Source organism: Armigeres subalbatus, chromosome 2, assembly GCF_024139115.2.
Source record: "Armigeres subalbatus isolate Guangzhou_Male chromosome 2, GZ_Asu_2, whole genome shotgun sequence".
NCBI lineage: Eukaryota > Metazoa > Arthropoda > Insecta > Diptera > Culicidae > Armigeres > Armigeres subalbatus.
In genome coordinates, this window is record NC_085140.1 from 248926569 (window position 1) to 248946145 (window position 19577).

Genomic DNA, 19577 nt, shown 5'->3' on the forward strand with positions numbered 1-19577 from the left:
ATAGCTGATGCAATTCGTGTTTCATTCGTTACGAGGTAAACCGGCCTAGGGCCGGTAACCTCGTTAATAAAGACAGTAAATAAGTATTTCAATTGTCTTCTCCATGTATATATGTAAAATGTACCGTACTGTAATCAGCCCTTTGCCACCGCAATGCAATGATCAAATCTAAATCCAATCCAAAACCAATGAAAACCAAGTCCAGTACAATTCCAACCAAAATCCAATCCAAATCCCATCAAAATAAAGTGCAAATGCGATCCAAATTCAATAAACAAATCCGGTTATGAGCAATAAACAAATATAAAATTTCCACAAATAATGCAATATTTCCATGAACAATTAAGAATTTTCCGCAACAGAAAAATATAGTTCTTTTAAAAGCAAAACTGGCAATTATAAAAGAAGAATTTTCCATAAAGATCAAAATGTTTCACCGAAAAAATACAAAATTTCCATCAATGAATCAATATAATTTCCGCAATTTTATATTTTATATAACAATTTTCCGCGAAACATTTTTTTTTTCATAAAAAAAAACCTTTCACAAAAAAAAATACTTTATTGATTAAAAAATAAAAAAATATGAAAATTTCCATAAAGAAATATAAAAAAAAATAAACTGAGCATTTTTCCGTAGAAGACTTTTTTAAGAGCGTTTAAAGTTCATGGAAAATTTTATCAATTTTATTGCTTTTTTGTATTTTTTTGGGTTTTTTTCCTTTTTATTGCTCTTTATTGATTCGGGTATCCAATCATGGTTTGAACCAAAAGGCAGATATCAGATGAGCCGTCAGAACAAAGTTTATTTATTTCATTATAGAGCCATGTTACAACTGCGAACTCTAGTTTATATGGAAGATTAGTTCTAAAAACACCCTAGGTTCACATATTTATGCTTAGTTTTATCCAGTATTTTGCGCTCCGTAATGGCGACGTGAGATACCTCTTGTTTGACATTCAAGAGGTAGAAAACATTGGAACTCATCAAGTATGCCTTGATTGAGAGGCCGAAAATCCATCAACAAACAAACGTCATACGTTTTTAAAACGGAACTGGTTTGTAAAAGCTTGTTAAGTTTTCCTAATTTGTTCTTTTTTTAGGGTTCAAAATTCAGAAGAAAAAATCCATAGTATTCAACTTAGTTTTGGTCTAAAAGATAAGAAGATTTATTTTTGAAAGTTTGCGCTGACGAGATGTTTGTATAGAACAAAAAACATTAAAAGAAACTCCTATCTTCGAACTCCAAACAATGAAATAAGCAAGATTTAAGCCTACAAACGATTTTTTTTCTTTTATTATAGATAAGAGGGAAAATACATAAATATGGTAGCCTGCTTTCTCCAAGATTAACTAATAGCTCGTACAAATTTTGCTTCCAAATTGATACACCCACATACTTTTATATGCTCAATCTTCAAATGTTGCGACCTGCGTGTTGTATGTTTAATAGATGCAGCTTATTGCATGTTTCATTTTGAATCTTTTCCATATTTGGGAAGCTATTAATAAACATTAAAATAAAAAAGTATATGTTGCCATTATGAGTAATAATCAACCAACTACGTTGTTGCACAACCCATATCTCAAACAAAATTCTTAATCGTAAGGACCTTAACGGATGAACTCAACATATCTTGTGGATACCTTCCTAATTTTTGAATTCTGAAATAAAAAGAACCCTTATTTATGAAAACTATTAATCTATTACAAACCCGTTCAATTTTGCAAAAAATGACGTTTGTTTATTGATGGAATTCAATATTTTTTTGGCTCTTAATCAAGGCAAACGTGATGAGTTCCAATGTTTTCTACCTCTTGAATGTCAAACAGGAGGGATCTCACGCCGCCATTATGGAGCGCGAAATACTGGATTGAAAAAACTTAACATTTACATAACTTATATTCGTACTATGGTTTGAACAACACTGTTCATAGTTTGAACTAAATTCGTACGATGGTTTGAACTACTGGCAGCAGCTCCTTAATATAATACTAATTACATGCATGGAACGCTCAGAAAATAAGATAATATGCGATAATAATAATAATAATCATAATAATAATAGAATAACAACAAGATAATATTAGACCTGTGCGCCACCACAGCTGCCGATGATTTTCTTGCGCCGCCGCCGTATGAAAATTGACCCCGCCGCTTGGCCACTAGGCCCCTTGTTATACAGCGTATGCTCGGTCAAACATATTTTGTTTTAAAGCCGACTGACAATTTAATTATTCAAAAATGTCCCACATTTTTCTTCGGGAATTTATGGAAATGCTCCTTTAACGCCAGTAGATATCCCTTCAAGAATTTCAGAGTCAGAGATTTTATGAAAAATTCCATATGAACTTCATTTGACAATACCTCCACTGTCTGGAACTATCTGTAGATTTTTTTGTGATTTTCGGCGGGAAATTTTGTTGAGTTGGAGTAGTAATTTAAAAAGAGTTTTAGGGGATTTTCTGGAGAAACTCCAGTGAGAACTTTTATAGAACTTCTCGGAGGCATTGATTGCGGAATTACTGATATAATTTCCAAGGGAGCACATCTTAAAAAATCTGGGATGAATTCACGCTTGAAATTTTGAAATAACTTTTAGTAGAATTAGTAGAAATAAATTTTGAAGGATTTCCTAAGAAAAATCACAGATTTAAAGTGAAAAAACTTTCGAAAATATTTCAGGAGGAATACATTGAGGATTTTGAAAAGGAACTCAAGGAGGACCTTCCGGAAGAATTCAAAGAAGAATACATGGAGGAACTCCTAGATGAACTTCCGGAGCAATCTTTTGAGGAACTTCCGAAGCAATTCTCTGAAGAAATTCCGGAGGAATACCCGAAGGAGTATTCAGAGGAATTCCAGGAAGTTCTTTTTGTGAAATTCCTGGAGGAGCTTCAGGATCAATTCCTGTACGAACTGGAGGAACATCCGTAGAAATTCTTTGAGGAATTTCCGGAGGAAATTCTGGATTACTTTCGGAGGAATTCCTGGAGGAATTTCCTGTGAAATTTCTGGAGCAAATCCTGGGGAAGTTCCGGAAGGAACTACGGAGAAATTTACGGTGAAACTCCTGGAAAAACTTGCAGAAGAATTCTTGGAGGAACTTCTGAAGGAATTCTTGGAGGAACTTCCGGATGATTTCGTGGAGGAATTTCCGGAGGAACTTCGGCACGAATTTTCGGAGAAATTCCTGAAGGAATCCCTGGAAGAACTTCTGGAGGAATTGCTGGAGAAGCTTGCGGAGGAGTTCCTGAAGGAACTTTCTGAGGAAATCCAGGAATAACTTCCTGAGGAATTCCTGGAATTCCGGGAGCAACTTCCGGAGAAAACCGTAAGGGAACTTGGAGGCACTTCAGAAGAAATTCCTGGAGGAGCTTCAGGATCAATTCCTGTAGGAACTTCCGGAGGAACATCCGTAAAATTTTTTTGAGGAACTTCCGGAGGAAATCTCTGGATAACTTCCGGAGGAATTCCTGGAGGATTTTTTTGTGAAATTTCTAGAGCAGCTTCTGGGGGAGTTCCGGAAGGAACTACGGAGAAATATACGAGGGAATTCCTGGAGGAACTTCCGGAGAAATTCCTGGAAGAACTTGCGGAAGAATTCATGGAGAAACTTCTGAAGGAATTCCTGGATGAACTTCCGGAGGATTTCCTGGAAGGAATTTCCGGAGGAACTCCTGGAGGAATTTCCGGAGGAATTCCTGGAGGTACTTATGGAGGAATTGCTGGAGAAGATTGTGAAGGAATTCCTGGCGGAACTTCCTGAGGAAATCCAGTAGGAACTTCCTGAGGAATTCCTGGGAGATTTTTTTAAGAAATTCCGAGAGGAACTTTGGAGTTATTGGAGTCGAATTCCGGGAGGAACATCCGGAGTGACTTCAAATTCAATTCCGGGTTGAACTTCCGGGCAATTCCTGGAGAAGCTTCCTGAGGAATTCTGGGAGGAACCTTCTGGGAAAATGGTGAAGGAACTTCTGGAGGAATTCCCGGAGGAACTTCCGGAGGATTTCCTGAAAGGATTTTCCGGAGGAACTGCGGGAGGAAGTTTTGGATGAACTCCGGGAGGAATTTCCGAAGGAACTCTGGGAGGAACATCCGGAGGAATTCTGGGAGGAACTTCTGCAGGGATTCCGGGAGGAACTTCCGGTTGAATTCCTGTGGGAATTTCCGGAGCAATTCCTGGAGAATCTTCCCGAAGAATTCCGGGATGGACTTTCTGACGAATTCATGATGGAACTTCCGGAGGAAGTCTGGGAGGAACTTCGGAATTCCTGGAAGAATTTCGTAATTCGAAGACGAACATCGGAATTCGGGGAGGAACTTTCGGAGAAACTCGTAATGGAACTTCCAGAGAAATTCCTGGAGGGACTTCCAGAGGATTTCCTTGAGGAATTTCCGGCAAGAACTTCCGGAGTAATTCTTTGAGGAACTTCAGGTGGAATTCTGGGAAGAACTTCCGGAGGAATTTCGGAGGTATTCCGGCAAGAACTTCCGGAAAAAATCCGGGAGAAATTTTCGGAGGAATTTCCAGAGGAGTCCCGGGAGCAACTTCAGTTGGAATTCCGGAAGGAACTTCCTGAGGAATTCTGAGAGGAACTTCGGCAGGAATTCCAGGAGGAACTTCCGGTTGAATTGCAGGTGGAGCTTCCGGAGAAATTCGTGGAGAAACTTTCGGTAGAATTCCGGAGGAATTCCGACAAGAACTTATGGAGAAATTCTGGGTGAAACTTCCGGAGGAATTTCCAGAGGAATCCCGGGAGAAACTTCCGGAGGAATGCCGGGAAAACTTCTGGAGGAAGGAGGAAATCCCGAAGGAACTTCCTGAGGAATTCTTGGAGGATCTTCTGGAGGCATTCTTGTATGAACTTGAACTTGGAACAATCTAATTCTATTTTCTGGAAGAACTTCTGGAGCATTTACGAGAGGAACTTAAGGAGGAATTCCGGGAGAAGCTTCCAGATAAATTCAGGGAAAGCTTCCGGAGGAATTCCGGGAAGAATTTTTGGAAGGATCTTCCGGACAAATTCCGGTTGGAACTTCTGGAGGATTTCCAGAATAAACTTCCGGAGGAACTCTAGGAGAAACTTTTGGAAGAACTTCTGAAAGAATTCCAGAAGGAGCTTCCAGAGAAATTCCGGGCGGAGCATCCGGAGGAATTTCTGTACGGACTTTGAAAATCCGATTCCAATGTAATTCAAATCCACTTCCAATCCAATCGCACAATCAAATATAATTCCAACAAATTTCAATCGCATTCCAATCTATCATCACTAAAATTCCAATAACATGCCATTCACGTTTCAATAAAGTTCTATTCAATCCACAGTCAATCTAATTCTAATACCATTCAAATTCAAATTCAATCTAATTGCACTCCATGCCAATTCCATTCCAATTAAAATAATCCAATCCAATCCATACTAAATATTATGTTTGTTGGAAGTTTGGTTGTACCAACTGTTCGTCAGATTTTTCACAGAATTAGTCAGAATTAGTCGCACAAACTTGGGGGCGGAGTCAAAGTTGTACAACATGTCGGAGCGTGTGTGGGGCCCCTTAGGCTCGATGCCCACGTAGCGTCATTTCAACGCAGAGTGCACGTGGCGTCAAAGCGACGCAGGTGTGCACCGGGAAAAAGCGGTAATGCAGCGTCACCACGCCGATGCACACCAGCGTTATTTTAACACTGCGTGCACGTGGCGTTGAAAAACCGCTACGTGACCGCATCGTGCTTTCGTGCTGTGCGGTTCTTTCTCTCTTTGCGGAAGGAAGTTTTTAATACTACCCGAAGCTATTTTATTTTCAACGGTGCTTCTTAGCGCTATTTGTACCCACTGATCCCGTTACGATCTTTGCAAGGACCCGTGCCTTCGTTTTACGTTGGACCCGTTTGCGGAAGTAAAATTCCGACAAGCGGTGGTAATCCTGCAGGGACCCCGTTCTGGGAAAAACCTCTTAGAAGGTCACGTCTCCACGCTCAGCAATGAGCATTAATAAAAACAAGAGGAAGAGGGCGTCTCTGAATTCTCCACTTCCTTCAAAGAAACAAGGTTTCAAGACCGTCCTGCCCAAGCGCGGAAAAAATAGAAGGAAGCTGGAGAATTCAGATATTCCTTCTAACTCTAATATCGGAAATAATTCCGCCAATTGTGGTATCTGTTGCCGAGTTTTCTGGCTTCCGGAATGAGATTTTGAATAACCTTCAGGGGATCAAGGTTTCATTTCAGATTGCTAGGAAGGGTGACTGCCGCGTTTTGCCGGAATCCTTTGACGATCGCAAACGTCTTCTTCAGTATTTAACTGAGAAGCGCCATAAATTCTTCACATACGACGACAAAACTGAGCGATTGTTCAAAGTCGTCTTGAAAGGTCTCCCCAGTGATGATAAATCACTGGATGAGATTAAAATTGAAATTTCTCAATTACTTGGATTTTCACCAGTCCAAGTAATTAAGATGAAAAAGAAATCCCACTCTGATACTTCCCAGAGGGGCATTTCTCAAGAATTTTATTTAGTTCATTTTAACAAAAGTGAACTAAATAATATGAAAAGTTTGGAAAAGGCCTGTATTATGTCCCATGTCCGTGTTACATGGGAACATTTCCGCAGGCCTGGGGGAAATTTCCAAAACCCCACCCAGTGCCGTAAGTGCCAAAAGTGGGGTCATGGAACCAAACATTGTCACATGGATGCTAAATGCATGATTTGTGGTGGAACCTCTCACGCCAAGGACGCATGTCCTGTGAGAGAAGATTCCAATAAATTTAAATGTGCAAATTGTGAGGGCAATCATAAATCCAATTTCTGGGAATGCCCTTCACGCAAAAATTTTGAATTCCCGTGCAAAATTGATGACGGGAAATTCCAATCGGATCTCAGATTCGACGGGTAGAAATTTTTCAAACGCTCAAATTTCGAAACCAGTTACCGGTCGAGCAATTCATACCCACCACAATTCACAAACAAATTTTGCCGCTCGTCAACGGGTAGCAAGCACTTCAGTAAATTCCAATTTTTCGAATGTACCTACGTATGCAAACATCGCTGCTGGTAGACAAAATTTATCTTCTCAAAATGAGGTTTATACCCATGTCCCAACGGAAAATAATGGTCATGTTGCCGATTCAGGTAGCATGACTGCTTCCGATTTTGATTTTTTAACTGAACAATTGCATCACATGATTGATGCAATCTTCAAAGCAAATACCATACCAGAAGCTGTTCAGGTTGGTATAAAGTACACACAAAAATTGTTATCGGACACCGTTTTAATGGATCTAAATAATTGTGTGAAAGTTCTAAATTGGAATGCCCGCTCTCTAAAGGGTAAGGAAGATGAATTATTCAACTTCCTAACAGTTCATAATGTGCATATTGCCATTATAACTGAAACCTATTTAAAACCAGGACTCTCCATTAAAAGAGATCCAAATTATTTTATCTACAGAAATGATCGTCTTGACAGCGCCTGTGGTTATTTTCTTCGTTTGAAACCAAAGTTTTTGAAACCTTGGGAGTTTCTGTTGAAACAAATTTTGGTCAATTTTCCTTCATTGCAGCCTATTTGCCTTTCCAATGCAATGGGCAGCAAAAGAATTTGTTGAAAGCTGATCTTCAAATTCTGACTCGCAACAAATCAAAATTCTTCGTAATTGGTGACTTTAATGCCAAACACCGTTCATGGAATAATGCTCAAAGCAATTCCAACGGCAAAATTTTATTTGAAGATTGTTCTGCGGGATATTATACTATTCAATATCCCAATGGCCCTACTTGTTTTTCTTCCAGTCGAAATCCTTCTACAATTGATTTAGTTTTAACGGATTCAAGTCAGCTGTGTGGCCAATTGGTAACTCATGCTGACTTTGACTCTGATCACCTTCCTGTGACATTTGAAATCTCACAAGAAGCCATTTATAATCCAATCAGCTCTACTTTCAATTATCATAGGGCTGATTGGGATTTATATAAAACGTATATCGATAGGAATTTTGATGTTGATATTCCTCTCGATACCAAAAGTGATATTGATAATGCTCTCGTATCTTTGACAAATTTAATTGTCGAAGCCAGAGGCATTGCAATTCCTAAATGTGAAATTAAATTCAACTCCATTATTATTGACGACGATCTTCAGCTACTGATCCGTCTTAAAAATGTGAGAAGAAGGCAATACACGAGAACTCGCGATCCCGCGTTGAAAGTTATTTGGCGAGATTTGCAAAATGAAATTAAAAAACGTTTCGCTATTCTGAGAAATACCAACTTTGAGAATAATGTCTCGAAGTTGGATCCCAGTTCGAAACCCTTTTGGAAATTAACAAAAATTCTTAAAAAACCTCAAAAGCCAATTCCAGCGCTTAAAGAGGGAAATAAAATTTTATTAACAAATGGCGAAAAGGCTCAAAAACTTGCTCAGCAGTTCGAGAGTGCCCATAATTTTAGTCTAGGTCTCACTAGTCCAATTGAGGATCAGGTTACACGAAGCTTCGAAGACATTCTCAACCAAGATAATGTTTTTGACCCTTCGTTGGGAACTAATTTGGATGAAGTGAGATCTATTACTAGAAAACTTAAAAATATGAAAGCCCCGGGTGATGATGGTATTTTCTACATACTTATCAAAAAACTTCCTGAGAGCTCTTTATCCTTTTTGGTTAATTTATTTAACAAATGTTTTCAATTGGCATACTTCCCAGATAAATGGAAAAACGCCAAAGTTGTTCCTATTTTGAAGCCGGACAAAAATCCAGCTGAGGCTTCTAGTTATCGCCCAATCAGTTTGCTTTCTTCAATAAGCAAACTGTTTGAAAAGATTATTTTAAATAGAATGATGGTTCATATTAATGACAATTCTATTTTTGCTGATGAGCAATTTGGTTTTCGCCATGGGCATTCAACCTCTCATCAGTTATTAAGAGTTACGAACTTAATTCGGCTCAACAAATCTGAAGGATATTCGACTGGACTTGCTCTTCTTGATATAGAGAAAGCATTTGACAGTGTTTGGCATGAAGGTTTGATTGTAAAATTGATGAATTTTAATTTTCCGCTGTACATTATTAAACTGATCCAAAATTATTTATCAGATCGCTCGCTGCAGGTAAACTATCAGAATTCTAAATCTGATAGATTACCTGTAAGGGCTGGTGTCCCCCAAGGCAGCATACTGGGGCCCATTTTGTATAACATTTTTACTTCTGACTTACCTGATTTACCACCAGGGTGTCAAACATCTTTGTTTGCAGATGACACGGGTCTCTCAGCCAAAGGGCGTAGCCTTCGTGTCATTTGTAGTAGATTGCAAAAAGTTTGGATATTTTCTCCACTTACTTGCAAAAATGGAAAATTTCCCCGAATGCTTCCAAAACTCAGCTAATAATTTTCCCACATAAGCCGAGAGATTCTTATTTGAAACCTTCTAGCAGACATATTGTCACTATGAATGGGGTTCCAATTAATTGGTCTAGCGAAGCTAAATATTTAGGACTTCTGCTAGATCAAAAATTAACTTTTAAAAATCACATTGAAGGCCTTCAAGCCAAAGTAACAAATATATTAAGTGCCTATATCCACTTATAAACAGAAAATCCAAACTTTGTCTTAAGAACAAACTTTTGATTTACAAACAAATTTTTAGACCTACCATGTTGTATGCTGTGCCAATATGGACTAGTTGCTGCAATACCAGAAAGAAGGCACTCCAGAGGATTCAAAATTCTGAAAATGATTCTGAAGTTGCCTCCGTGGTATAGTACCAATGAACTTCATAGAATTTCTAATATTGAGACATGTCCAAATGTCCAACAAAATAATTTCCAATTTTAGACAAAAATCGTTGCAATCTTCTATTGCAACGATTAACTCCTTGTACCCTTAGTATAAAATAGGTTAAGATTAGTTTAAGTTGAAAACATTGTAATTCCTACATGGTTCAATTCCACCAGAGGAAAAATTCTAACTGCCAGAGGCAATTGAAATGTATTAATGATAACTAAAAATATAACATAGCAAATAAGGATGATAGTGTTAAGAAAACACGGAACACCTAGTCTAAGAGATGAATGCATGTATTAGATAATTAGCAAATAAAATAAGTTAAAAAAATAAAAAAAATAAAAAAAATAAAAATAAACCGCTACGTGGGCATCGGCCCTTAATGGCCCGTTTACATTTGAGCTAGTTCTAGCGGACAATGCACTATCCGACAATACTAGCACGAAATTAGCATAATGTAAACGCTTATTAGCGAGGACAATTCCTGTTTACATGATGCTAGTATCGTGCTAGTATTGTCGGACAGTGCATTGCCCGCTAGAACTAGCTTATATGTAAACGAGCCATTATCGATACAAAAATTACGATTTTTTTACTTTGGAAATGTAAACAAAATGCTCCAGCTAGGTGCATGCAGCGCTCCTAGCGGACAGCAGTACTAGTAGAACATGACTGCATTTACAAGTTCAAACCACGATGCACTTTAGTTCAAACCATGATCAGATTTTATCTTGTATTATTGTTGCTATTTAAACTATTTAATACTGTTTCTCAATTGTACGATGATGTCGATCGATTACAGATAAAAATGGCTTTTTTTGATATATTGATCTTACTCCTGTGTCATGAAATGCGTCTTTTATGAGCTTTTTAAAATTGTACCACTGACTGGTGGGGGATTTTACCGTAAATTCAGGACGTTTTTAAATCGCTCAATGTTTCTACTTAAACAATATGCATGAAAGTTTAAATGAACTCCATCACTTCCAGTATACCTGAATATACCATTCATATTGTTTTAGGGTCATTTCCTGCAAAGGATTCAAAATGGTTCAAACCATCACAGATAAAAATATGTTGACTTTAATCAACTTCTATAAAAACATTCTTCATGCCTGCTGTATCCTAACGGAACTATCAATTCTATACTTTCGCCTCTAATTCTATCATGAACATGTGCGTCTAAGTTTGGAAGATGATATTAGCATTTCCATATCATTTTTAATATGTTGTGATTTTAAATGTATTTTCATGCACATATTTGAATATTTGAAATCGAAATAAGTTTAAACTGTGCTTGCTTGTAAAATTCAATCAAATTTATTTGAGTATCGAATATTAATTCGTTTGATGGGATACGCAGCAATTTTGCACGTCGTTGAAATTTCAAAATTATTTGCTGTGATGATACGCTTTTCACTAGTTCAAATCATAAATGAATACCCTCTTTTGTGGAAAATTTTCAATTTTTTCACAGAAATTTTTTTTTCGGGAATTTTGTAATTGATTAGGCCGCGATACTTTATTTGATGGGCTACAGCTCTTCGATGCACCTACGCCGTATGGAGTATCCTTCTCCACTGGACTCGGTCCTGGGCCAACAACCGCTTCCAGTTGCCCTGACCCAAGCAAGAGAAATTACCTCAATAATACCTCATTCTGTTAATAATGCCATACTCTGTTATGAATCAGACTTGCATGAGAGGTAAAATATCAAAAATTAATATGCACAATACTTCAGGCATAACATACTCTGTTATTACAATACCAAACGCATTACAAATTATTATTCGTTTGGTATTGAAATATCTAAGTATGTTATGCCAAAAGTATTCTTCATATTAATTTTTGGTATTATTTTTTGGTATTCTACCTCTACGTATATCATGAGGCTAGCACGATGATACTTTTATGCCCAGGGAAGTCGAGACAATTTCCAATCCGAAAAATTGCCTAGACCGGCACCGGGAATCGAACCCAGCCACCCTCAGCATGGTCTTGCTTTGTAGCCGCGCGTCTTACCGCACGGCTAAGGAGGGCCCCGTCCGAGTATTGTAAGCAGCACTTTTCGCTCGAAAAGACACAAACGAGGTTGACACTTCGTCTGCAATCCGTATACTTGATTTCGAGCCATCCAGCGTTGCAAGTATCAGTCTAATCAGTTTCGCCGGAAAACCATGTTCGGACATTATCTGCCTCAGCTCATTTCTTTTCACTGAGTCATACGATGCTTTGAAATCAATGAACAGATGGTGAGTCTGCAAGTTGTACTTCCGGAACTTATCAAGGATCATCCGTAGGCTAAACATCTGATCCGTCGTTGATCGGCCCTCACGAAAATCTGCTTGGTATTCGCCGACGAGGAATCCTCAAGCGGCCTCAGTCTTTTATACAGGATACGCGACAGGATTTTGTACGCCGAGTTCAGAAGGGTGATCCCTCTACAATTGGCACACTCTAGTATGTGCCCTTTCTTATAGATTGGGCATATGAGGCTATCCAACCAGCCGGCAGGCAGTTCTTCATCCTCCCATATTTTCTGGATAATGTGGCGGATTGAAACAGCTGCTCACTTCCGTGTTTGAGAAGCTCTACCGGGATCTCGTCCTTTCCAGCAGCTTTACTGTTGTCAGCTCGTATAGAGCCTGCTTAACCTCGTCCAGCATTGGTGGTTCCACAGCTTGACCGTCGCCGACTATGTCCATCATGCTCCCTAATAAGTGGTCCTTCCCCATGGCTGCCACTATAGTCTTGTCTGTCAGCAAATTCCCCTCTCGGTCATTGCACATGGCGGGCACTAGCGCAGTCTTATGCCGTGCGCCATTGACAGTTGCGTAAACCTCATATCGTTTCTATCCATGTTCTCCTGCGCTCCAGCTATCACACTATCTTCCTGTTGCCTTTTTCTGCGGTAGATTCGTTTCTCTTCTGCCCAAGCAACACGGATACGAGCCATTAGCATTCGGCTCCTAGCAACATTTTTCTCGTCCGTCACTCGCTGGCCCTTCTCATCAAACCAACCGTTCCGTTGGCGTCGCTATGCAGTGCCTAACACTTCCTGCGCTGTTGTAGTCACAGCTTCGTGGATATTTTCCCACAATCTGTTGATGTCGCCAGATCCGGTGGCATCTCCTATCCGCTCGTCCAGCTTCTGGTGGTACTGTTCAGCAACTCCTTCAACTGACAAGCGTTGGATATTGAAATGCATCGTTCTATTTTTTCGTGAATTCGTGACGCTGAAAAGTCGCGCAAAATTTTTTCAACAACAAGGTAATGATCCGAGTCAATGTTCGAACCTCTGAAGGACCTTACGTCTATAACATTCGAGAAATGTCGTCCGTCGACCAGCACATGGTCTATCTGTGAGCAAGTTTTTCCACTCAGATGTTGCCAGGTGTGTTTGCGGATATTCTTACGTGCGAATGCGAAGTAGGTACTGCTGATTGCCATCCCTCTAGCGGCAGCAAAGGTCAGATCGTCGCAGATCATTATCGTTGGTAGCGGAATGAAGGCTTTCCGTACCAATGACAGGGCGAAAAAAAACTTTTGTCTCTTCCAATCTGCGATCTGACAATCTTTACATCGTGTGTTAGGCACTCGCTGTAGGCCTTATCAAGGCTCTTATATAACTCATCCTTTACGTCTTCAGGATTATCGTTCGTTGAGGCATATATGCTGATCAGGCTTTAGTTGAAGAATTTGTTCTTCATTCTCAACACGCTTCCACCGAATAACAGGCTTCATCTGCTTCCCGATCACCATGAAGCCAACTCCACGTTCTGCTCTGTCACCGCCGCTATAGTAGATGTGGTATTGGATTGCTGCCACACTCACGCCGACCTTCTGCAGCTCACGAGCCAGGAGCCCAACACGTGGGGATTCATTCAAACTTCTCACGTTCCAAGATCCGACTTTCCAATTTTGTCCTTTATTCGTTGCCGGGTCGTTTGCCGTTGAATCAATCCGTTTGCTCTACCTTTGCCTTTCTGGGTAATTGTAGAATCTTCGGTAGGCTACCTTACCAGGGACGCGCTACCTACATCTAAAGGTGTGCACCGCCGCGTCACGCCGCCGACTGTTTTTGGAACGCCGCTGCCGGCATTTTTGCATCGGCGCCCCGCCGTGTGAAATTTATCACGCCACTGATCTATTTTTCACCACGCCAATTCACATTTGAAGAAGTCCACAGATTTTTTACAGAAAATTATTTGACGATTCCTTTGTAAATTCTTTTACGAGCTACTTTAGAACAGTAGAAGCATAAGTACTAGAACGCTAGTGGCGCTGTAATCATTTAAATTATTTTGCCAAATTATGCTTCAACGAGACCAATTGGCCATAATTTATGCATCATGTTGTAGTGCATGTTTGGTTTCATCTCCAACATTGGTTTGACACTTGTAGTACCGGTACTTTGGCTGCCAGGTCGAAGTAACCAAGATGTTAGTCACGCGAACAGGAACGACATTAGCAATCTTATACTTTTGAATCAACTTTTAGAACTTTTCTCGAAAATGCTTTAAGGAATTCGTTTAGAAAATCGTTGGGAAATACAGTTGATGCAAAAGTATAAAACTGGTAATGTCACTCCAGTTCGTGTGGTCAAACATAGCAGCCAAAAAACGGGTAAAGCCTGTCCACGTTAAATTCCGGACACCCATCTTCCAACGCCATTTTTTAAAATTTTCGCAAACCGCAGAGAAGATCAATTTTTGCATAGCTGAATATATCCGCTTTATGTGATGAATTTAGTACGTTTTCATCTTCTTTCGAATTGATAAAATGGCTGAAAAAAATTTGGACATTATCTCAGTGTCCGAAATTTAACTTGGACAGGCTTTACTATAAGTGTCAAACCGATGTTGTTGATGCAACCAATCATACACTACGACATGATAGACAACATAGGCCAAGTTAAAACTTCACTATTCGAAGCAAAATAATTTTCAATGGCAAAATAATTGTAATGGTTGCAGCGCCACTAGCGTTTTAGTACTTTTGCGTCTACTAAAGATACATTCGGAAAATGCTGAAAATGGATTATTTTTAGTTCCTTGGAGATTTTTAGGAATTTATTCAAACCTTTGAACCGCTGCCAGCGAAAGTGGTACATGTTACATTGAGTAAATTTTACAGGAGACGCTTTTTTCCAAAAATTTCAAAAATTTAATTCAAATTTGCAATTTTCTGCAACTCAACTGTACCAAGGTGTTATTACTGATGTGTCTAAATATAGTAATGAAAAATATGCGAAGTTTTTGACAAATTTCAAGTTTGGTGGAACCAAATGCACATGTACCACTATTACTTACTTGATACTTGATGGGCTACAGCTCTTCGATGAACCTACGCCGAATGGAGTATCCTTCTCCACTGGACTCGATCCTGGGCCAATCGCTTCCAGTCGCCCTGAACATTGAGCGCCCTCAGGTCCTCTTCAACTGCAAAAAGCCATCGTGTACGCGGCCTTCCACGAAGCCTGCGGCCTCTTCCGGGTTCTCTACTAAATATTACCTTCGCTTGACGTTCTTCCGGCATACGAACAACGTGACCAGCCCACCGTAGTCTGCCGTGTTGTATAAGCTTAATAATATCCAGCCCTTTATACACCTGGTACAATTCGTGATTCATGCGACGCCGCCAGATACCGTTCTCCTGTTTACCGCCGAGTATTGTCCGCAGCACCTTACGCTCAAACTCTCCAATCAGCCTCCTTTAACGTCCATGTCTCATGGCCGTATAAAGCCACCGGAAGAATCAGAGTAGTATACAGCGCGAGTTTTGTTTTCGTTTGCAGACTACGGGACTTAAGCTGGTTACGAAGTCCGTAATAAGCCCTATTTGCAGCTGCAATACGCCTTTTCACCTCGCGGGTAACATCATTATCGCGCGTCACTAATGTTCCAAGATACACAAATTCTTCTACCACTTCAAATTTTCCACCATCCAGCACTATTTCGCTGTACCACTATTACTGGGAGCAAAATGCAACAGAAACCGAAAATCGTTGTCAGTAAAAGTTGTAAAAGTGGTACATGTACATTTATAAAATTATTTTAAACGGCAGTAAACCATCTTGAAACTTAAAATTAAAATCTGATGTGGAAACATCCATGTTGTCAAATTTTCATATCAATAAGCGAATTTTAGTGGATAGAACTGTACATGTACCACTTTTCCTGGCAACGAAATTGCCATTGCAATATATACCAGAAATTTAAAAGTGCATATCTCCAGATTTAGTTGTCGAAAATCACTTTTTCGTTATTCTCTGACTAGATCTTTGCAAACAGAAGCCGTTGGTGTAAAAAACACAAAATCGACAAAAATGGTTTATGTACCACTTTCGCTGGCACCGGTTCATTTATTTACGAAAACTTTAGAAAACACCTTAAGTGCGTTCCTTATAGTTCTACGAAAGTTGCTTTGGAGATTCCTTCGGAAATTCCTTTACGAATTTCTTTGGAAATTATTTCTGGCATTCCTAGAGGAGATTATTTCCCGTATTTGTTTTGGAAATTCCTCCAGTAACTTCTCCGGAAATTCCTTCAGACATTTCTAGAGAGTATCTTTTAGCATCTCTTCTACATCTTCGGAAATTCGTTCAAAAATTTCCATAGGGTTAAGGCAGGTATTTTCGTCTACGTTTTCATTTCCGTCATAGTCTCGAAAACCAATGAAAGATACATATTTGCATAACTCATCCGTACCAAAGCGTAACCTCAGGAGAAACGTATAGTGGAGTTCTAGCAGATGGACGTTGCTTTCTTTGGCTTTATCCCCTATGGCGGGAATTAGACCATAGACCGAAATACCTGTCGTGTCCCTAGAAGTTTATTCAGTAATTCATCTTGGAACCCTTCTAAAGAATTCTTTGAAAATTCTTTTAGGAATTCGATGAAGAACTCCTTTAGAAATTTCTTTGAAAATTCCTCTACGAATACCTTTGGAAAATCCATCCGGAATTCTATCGAAAATTCCTGTAGAAAAAATCCTTAACAATTTCCTAAAAAAAGATTTTTCGAAGATCCCTTCATGCTCTCATGCGGGAATTCCTTAAAGAATCCTTTCGGAAATTCCTCCTGAATTACCTTAAGAAATTCCTCCAGGAATTCTTTCGAGGACTCATCTTGGAAATTCCCCCAGGAATTATTTAGAAAATAAAGCTAATAATTCCTATGGATGCGCCTTGAATGATTCCTTTGGAAAACCATCCGAAAATTCCTTTGAAAATTGATCCATAAATTTCTCTGAAAGTTCTTCCAGGAACTGCATTGAAATCCTTAATTATTTTGTATTTTTTAAATACATTCCTGAAGAATTTCCGAGGGAATTCTCAAAAAAAATTACAAAGCAATTCCTAATTGATTCCCCGAATAAATTCTTAGCTTTCTCTAGAAATTGCTTTAGGAATTCTATTGAAGCGGGTAAAAAGTTTTTCTGTCCATAGATCTGAACTACGATTCATACGTGTTCAATTTTAAAAATGTTTTGATTTTTTTCATGTTTGAAATTTGATTGTGTCAGAAATTGTTGTCAGTTTTCAGGTAGTAGAATGATGACGTTTCAGACGGCAACTCTGCAGAGATGGTGTTCCCTTCCGATCCGGCAGTTATGAGACGGCGTGGAGCACAGTGAGCAAGGTGTGCAGACCAGGGGTGACATTGTGCATCTTGAATCGAATCACTCGATTCGTAAGTTTTTGGATTCGTTTCGAAAAAATTGCGGCATTATGTATTTCGTTCGACTTCATTCAGTCGCAGTACAAGATTTCGAATGGTGCTGTACTAGTTCAATCGAGTATGTTCTGTCAAACAAAATGTAAACAGAGAGAATAAGAGATAGCTGTCTCCGTGTTTAGTATGCCGCCCGCTGGAGAGACAACCTTCAGCGCATGGCGAATGCGAGTAAACAGAGAGAAAAAGAGTAATTTCATCAGCGTGTAGCATGTTTACTGTTGGAAAGGCATCCTTCAGGGCATGAATTGGCAGTTAATTTATAAACAAGCAAATTGTGCTCAAAGACTATAAAAAGCAATATTATTTATGGAGCAGTTGCAACCGATTTAAACATTATGCCGATACATGTTTTGTAAATTGAGATATTGTTACGGCACAAATTATTAGTTTTATGTTAATTCGAGTTTATGCCACAGATCCAATTTTGAGCTAAATAATTTAAAGTTAAAGGAGGATTCGATAAAAATTACTTTGATGTTTCCATGTTCTTCTTCTTCTTCTTCTTCTTATTGGCATTACATCCCCACACTGGGACAGAGCCGCCTCGCAGCTTAGTGTTCATTGAGCACTTCCACAGCTATTAACTGCGAGGTTTCTAAGCCAAGTTACCATTTTTGCATTCGTATATCATGAGGCTAACACGATGATACTTTTATGCCCAGGGAAGTCGATACAATTTCCAATCCGAAAATTTCCTAGACCGGCACCGGGAATCGAACCCAGCCACCCTCAGCATGGTCTTGCTTTGTAGCCGCGCGTCTTACCGCACGGCTAAGGAGGGCCCCACCCACATGCTTCCATGGGTTAAATTTAAATGCACTTGGGTCATCTCATGCGCGTTTTTTTATTTAACTCATCTATTTTTACGTAGATTTTCCTCGTAGATTTTTCACGCGATTTATCGAAATCGTCAAGAAATACGTGAAAACTAAAAAAAAAAACGATTTTAGTTGAAGTTGTTTTTACGCGGATTTTTGGATAATTAGAGATTGCATATTGTCTGGAAACTATAAAAGTAGGTATACTTATGACATTCTTTTCCTCAAGAGACAATAATAAAACATTTATTCTCTTCCCGTAGATAAATAATAACAAATATAATTAAAAACTTTCAGCAAGAAATAACTCTCGAACAACATTCGAAAGCTATAAAGGTAACGAGTGTTTTTCATTCGACTTGAGTCGTATTTCAGTGTGCTATCGAGTTTCCATAATGCCAAAACATCTCGTTATTCTTGTACCTCCTCGAGCATACTCGAACGATGAGTCGTTTTCGAGATCGAATCGAAACACGTAATGCCAAACATGTGCGACTCGATAGAATTACGTTCGAATCGAGATGCACAATGCCACCCCAGGATTAAAACGACTTGGCGAGGCAACCCGTTCAAATAAGAATGAATTTTATATGGAACTCCTCACAATATCCATTGAAATCCAAGAAAAAAATCTTTGTTTTGAAAATTCTCCCGTGGAAAGTTTCTGATGTAAATTCCAGCGAGTTTCCCGGAACTACTCAGAATCCCCCACGGATATTCCGAAAAATGTTCAGTGGAAATTTTACAAAACACTCTACAAATACTCAGCAAGAACTTTCCGAGAATTTTTCTAACAATTTCCTGTAAAAAGTTTGGAACAATTTCTCGTGAAAATTTTAAATAGTTTCTCATATAAATTCCGAATTATTTTCCGCTGAAATTTCGAACAATTTTCTTTGGGAATTACAAGTACTTCCTTCCGAGAATAATTTCCAATAATGAATATTTTGGAAGAACTTAAAAGAGTTTTTTTTTTGGAAAATATGCTCCCGTTGATGTCTTGAAAATATCCCAAAAATGAAAAAAAACTTCAAGAACGATATATAAAAAATCGCCATGCCGATTCACGCCGCCGCTGCACATAGGAGTACGTAGTATAAAAGCGTGGCCAAAACTATGTCAATCATTTTGTCGTCTGTAAATGCATTCATTATAAACAGCAAAGTGTATTTTTTTTGTTTTTATGCTCTTTGCATTCATCTAGCAGTGAAGTATTACCATTGGCGGAATCAGTTAT